Source organism: Crocodylus porosus, unplaced genomic scaffold (genome assembly GCF_001723895.1).
Source record: "Crocodylus porosus isolate Cpor-Errol unplaced genomic scaffold, CroPor_comp1, whole genome shotgun sequence".
In the NCBI taxonomy this organism is placed as follows: Eukaryota; Metazoa; Chordata; order Crocodylia; family Crocodylidae; genus Crocodylus; species Crocodylus porosus.
In genome coordinates, this window is record NW_017728954.1 from 318,342 (window position 1) to 323,745 (window position 5,404).

At 47.9% G+C, this 5,404-nt stretch overlaps 1 long non-coding RNA gene across 1 annotated transcript; it reads left to right on the top strand.

Moving 5' to 3' along the window:
- Window positions 1-272: 272 nt before the first annotated feature.
- LOC109324507 lies at window positions 273-5,145 on the top strand. Its single transcript, XR_002104941.1, has 3 exons — window positions 273-561; window positions 1,005-1,100; window positions 4,561-5,145. It is a non-coding gene; the product is annotated as an uncharacterized LOC109324507 (long non-coding RNA).
- Window positions 5,146-5,404: the final 259 nt, after the last annotated feature.

Consider the following 5,404-nt stretch of genomic DNA (forward strand, 5'->3'; position numbering starts at 1 on the left):
GGGTGGGGAGGACAGTGCTTATCCACGTCCGCACCGGGCCCTAAGATCCGCCCGTGGGAGATGCCGGGGAACTAGCAACGACTTCGCGCCGCGCTCCTGCTCCTCTTCCCGCTTGGGCGCCTCGAAACAAAGTCCCGCCGCCCCGGCCCCGGCCCCGGCCCCGGCCCGCTCTCTGCTCCCACCGCGCGGCCGCCGCCGAGACCGCAGCCGGCAACAGGTGGAATAACTCTTTCCTGCCTGGAAAGTCTTAGGAATGCTAAGAATTTATTTAATGCATTTATTTTGGAGAGAGATAAAAGTCGCCGTGCCTGGCTCAGGGTCCCCGGGAAGGCCCTTTGATCAGGCTGCTTGGAACTCTTCTGACAGCCATCCTCTTTCTCTTGTTCTTTAACCAAATATTTTATGTAACCCTCTCGATATTATGAGTTGGTGTATCAAAGAGCTTGTGGTTAAGCAAGCCAGTCTCCCTAATTAATTTCCTGCTGCCTTGTGTTTATTTTTGCTTTAGCTACTACCTCAAAGAATCAAAAGGCAGTAGACGGTGGCTGCTGTTCCTGGAAGGTAAGCCGGGACTCTCTTACTTCAGGACAGTGCCAGCATGTTAGCCTCCGTTGTGAATGAAGAGGTGGGGTGGGGGAAGCTACCCAACTGCTTTCTTCAAAGGCTGAGCGAAGCCTGCGTGTGCCTGCATCCAGGGGCGCGCGTAGGCTGTCTCTGTATAACCAACGTCTCCATCCTTTCCACCACCTGCTTTTTTGTGCCTCTGCTGGCCAGGGACTTGGTGAATCTGCTGGGGCCCTAACTACCCACCTGACTAGTCAAAGCAACTTGGTCCAGTGGCTGCTTTCGGCCACTTATTCTGCCTGCTGCTTGCACCACTCATCTCAGCCTGGGAGTGCCCGGTGTCACTGCACAGGTTCACATCTGTGCGCCCTGCTCTGCCACTTTCCTCAAGCAAAATGACAGCAAGTACTGGTGACAATTACTTTTTTCTCATGGCACAGGTGGATGGTACTGCTTCAACAGAGAGAACTGCAATACCCGCTATGATACAATGAGGAGGCTAATGAGCTCCAAAGAGTGGCCTCTCACCAAAACTGGTAAGTATTCCTTCTTTGTCCACAGTGGGAACACTGCTACCCCTTGCACTGACTCTGCAGGCAACTACAAAAAGACAAAGAGAGGGAAAGGAGGGTTTCATTGGACTTTGTAGTGTAGCATACGTGGGTCCCTCCCAAACTACAAGGCACTTGCTCATAACTGCTCCTGCTCAGATGTTAACATGTGTGATAGGCACTTATTTACACATAAATTAACTGTATCTTTACCAGGCAAATTACTAAAGTGTGTTTCCATGCCTGCCTCAGTACAGTATAGTGCAAGCTCGAATGTTCCCTTTTCTCTAAGGAAGTTTACCTCTAACTCCAGCCAAAGTGGCAGGCCTTGCTTACAATCCTTCTGTCCAGACCAGCTGTCACTTCCGTTTGCTGCCTCCAGGATTCAGATTCTTGCTTCTGAGAAATATATGTAAACTACAGGCCAGTAACGACTCGGTCCATTGCAGACCTTTGCATCCTTGAAACAGAGGACAAATATCACCTAATTACAGCATTTGCTAGACCCGTGGTCTCCTCACCCCATATCCTCTCCCCAGCAATGACAGGCACTGGCTGCTGCAGAAGAAGTTGCCAGAAACTCCATAGCTGGCAGATGTGGAAAATCTGCCCCTTTTGAATGTCTTCTTCTAATTCCTAATAGTTAAAGATTGGGCTAAGGCTTGAAACCAAGGGTTTTATGCCCCCTCTCATACTTCTTTAATATTAGTTCATAACTCTGGATGTCCTTACTGTTTAGATAAATGTCAAATCCTTGTTTGAAACTTGCTAAATTCATGCCCCCAACAGCACCTGTGGCAATGAGTTCCATGGTGTAATTATGTGTTACAAGAACACACGGATAAGTGGCTTGATCAGTTCTGAATGTACAAGAGACTTCCAAAATGTGGTCCAGGGTGTATATTTGACAAGGAGAACTTGAGGAAAGGGGGCTCCTCCCTACTCGAAGCAGCTATGGCTTGGAGGAGACCATGGCAATGTGGTTCCCATAGACGATTAGGCCAAGGAGCCAGAGCTGGTGCAGAGGCACAGTGCTGTCCCCACTGGCCCTGACTTCTTGGGATTAGTGAGGTTGTCAGATGTCTGCCCAGTGTATTGACATACCGCCCTGCCCCCCAGTAGGATGCTGGGGGTTTCCAGAGTGGGATTCTCACACTGATTTCCTCCCAGAGACCCCTTCAAAGGATCAGGAAGAGCTGAGCCTTTGTTGGCATTTCTGTCTAACAGATGCACTTCTATGCAAACAGCAGGATCTGTTAAGAAAATCCATATTTAGTGGTACACACCGGAACCGTCTACACGTTCATTACTGTGCCATAGTTACTGTGCATTAAGTTTAGTGCTTTATATAACCATGTACTGAATCAATGCACAGTAACTGGCACTACTGCACAATAGTGCCAGCCCATGACATTTTAATGACACTAACAGCACAATAGCCTAATACTACTACACAGTAGTGTATTAGCATGGTTTCTGCCCTGCAGGCTACTGCTCATTTAGCGTCTCATGTAGACGCACCCACTGTCACTTAGCAAATCTGGCCTTCGTTGCCTCCTGTGCCTGAGCTGTGCTGAATGCAGGGGAGAGGCAGAGGCAGCCCAGGTGCCAGCTGTGGCTTTGATTCTTTACCACCAGCTGATGTGCTGTTCTAAACCATGCCACTGACCCAGGAGAAGTATAGCTGCGCTGGATCAGGCAAGTGGATTTGCTTCTGCCTGCTCCATGCCAGCAGTAATCTCTCTCCACACACAACTTTCCGTTGGCCCTTCTCAGTCAGAACATATCCACTTTGCACTGCCTGCCTGGCACAGAGCAGATCATTCCAGGGGCCGTTGGCTCTTGTGCTGAGCTCCCTGTAGCATTGGAAGCAATTCCTGCAGTTTTCTTTTCTTTTGTCTGACATCCCACATATCCACATTTTTATTTCATCACTCCCCTTTTGCAAAATAAGGTGAATGATGTTTGGAGCTCTAGATGGATTTATAGAAAAACAGATTACCCATTCTGTAGGTCCTCGAACAAAAGACAGAAGTTATCTAAGTGCAGAGTTAGGATTTGCACTCCCCCCTCTCCTTTTATGCATATGTGTGTGTCTTTCTCTTCTGTGCCTCTTTCCTCCTAACACTTGTTTTCTTCTTTTGGTTCTTTAATTTTATTCTGTCTTCTCAGAGTGTAGACATCACTGTCTTTTCAAATCTCCCTATGACTCTTTCCTTCTGTGTCTCTGGTCTTCCACCCCTTTGCTCTGTCTGTGGGCCAGCTTCCGGGCAGTGTTTTTCAGGAAATTCAGCACAGAAGATAAAGCACAGGATGGCGGGAGTGAGGGAGGTTATACATCACATTGTACTTCTCTAATTCTGGGCTGCTCTGAGGGACAATTTAGCTTCTGGCATGTCTGAACAATGTTTGGGCAGCCTTCACAACTGCAAGTGGGCTTCTCTGCACACTGACAAATGTTGCACTGGGGCCGCTTTGTGTTCAGCCCTGTATATGCTATCTCTTAGCTCTCCCCCAGCGTACCTCTGTGTCCAGTTTCACTAACCCGCCTTTCTGGAGCTTTTGGACACAGAGCATCTCTTAAAACCAGTCTCAGTGTAAAGGGTACTTACCTCTCATAATGGTTTTTGTACAGTATTCCTGGTCTATCAGTGAATGACTTGCAAGATGCATGCACTCCCTCACACTGAACTTTGTCTATGAAAGGATGGGTTCTATCACTGAGGACTTGAAACTGCTGTGGAGAGGAGGCCAAGCTGCAAGTTTCTGGGCCCCCATGCTCTCCTATCTGGCAGTACACAGGCTCCACCTTCCTCTCCCTCATCCCCCCCATCCACCACTGCATAACACCCCTTGGAAACCACAGGAATTACCTGTCTGAAAACATAACATGAAGGAAGAGTTTATTGTACTTTCAGCATCTTTTATTGTGATTTAGGAGATGGAGTCAACATCATGAATCCCACACCTCCATGAACCACAAGGTTAATTCAATCAGCATAGGACTAGGGAGCCTCTATCTTCTCTTGCATTATTTATGAGTTAGGATTAGATATAAACCTAGGTGTCTCTCTGTCACAGTGGTTATTAGTGCTGGACTTCACCTGCCAGAACTTTGGGTTTAGGGAAAACAGACATTTTGTATGAAAGCTTTAGCTTTTCTCCTCCAGCCTGAGATAAAAATGCTTCTCAAAGTGTTGGCCTTCACCTCTGGCATGAAGCAAGGGCTGAAAATTGCATCCATCCAAGTACAGGCTTAAAAGAGCTCCTCTCTCTTCCTCCCACTGCACTAATGGCTTTCCCAGTGTATGTTCCGTTTCTGTCTGGCCAGAGCCCCACATCAGGTTTGTTCCTGTTGCTTTAAAATCTGACTATATTTAAAACCTGATTGTATTGCTCTAAAATTGGATCAACTGTACACTGATTTCTTTTCCTCCGTCTATAGGAACTGGGATCCTGTCATCACAGCCAGAAGAAAATCCGCACTGGTGGAATGCAAACATGGTGTAAGGAGGGGAACAAACTTGTACTCTAGAAATGATGCCTGGCAGGCTGTGGGAAAGGAGGGGAGGGGATTACACCTCAGACAGGATGTACAGATGAAAAACAGACTGTGCAAATGTAGTTTCCTGCTTCCTAGACCAGTGAAGGCACAGAGTGCTACAGAGGAGGGTAACATGACTCGTCATTGCCAAGGGGCATTGTTCTACAGTATCCTGCTCCGGCTTCCCTGCGAATGGGCCCAGAGATGCTTATGTCTAGCCCAGCTGGAGGGATGGGCCCACCTAATTATGAGGCTCAGGAAAAACTGGGGATATTAAGAGTCCTTAGGAGCCATCCCCCAAGAAATAAATTGGAAAATAACATTTCAAAGTCTGTTGGCAGCTAATTCTAAATGGGCATGGGATAGAGGAAGGTTAGTCATGTGTGCATGTGCAAAGACCCCCTGCAATTTATACTGCAAGGAGGGAAAGTAGTAGAGATGGATGATAACTGCTGTCTGGGAAGGCAAATATGGGGAGTCTAAGAAGAGACCGTTTATAAGTATATATAGTACACACATCCACAGGAGGCCTCAAATGCCTCTACACAAACGCTCATAGTATGGGTAACAAGCAAGAGGAGCTCACCCTCCTGCCGGCTGACACCAGCCCGGACATAGTGGGGATTACAGAAACGTGGTGGGACGCAACGCATGACTGGGCGGTGAATGTCAAGGGCATAGGCTGTACAGGAGGGACAGGATAGGAAAGAGAGGTGGGGGCGTGGCGCTCTATATCTAGGAGGAA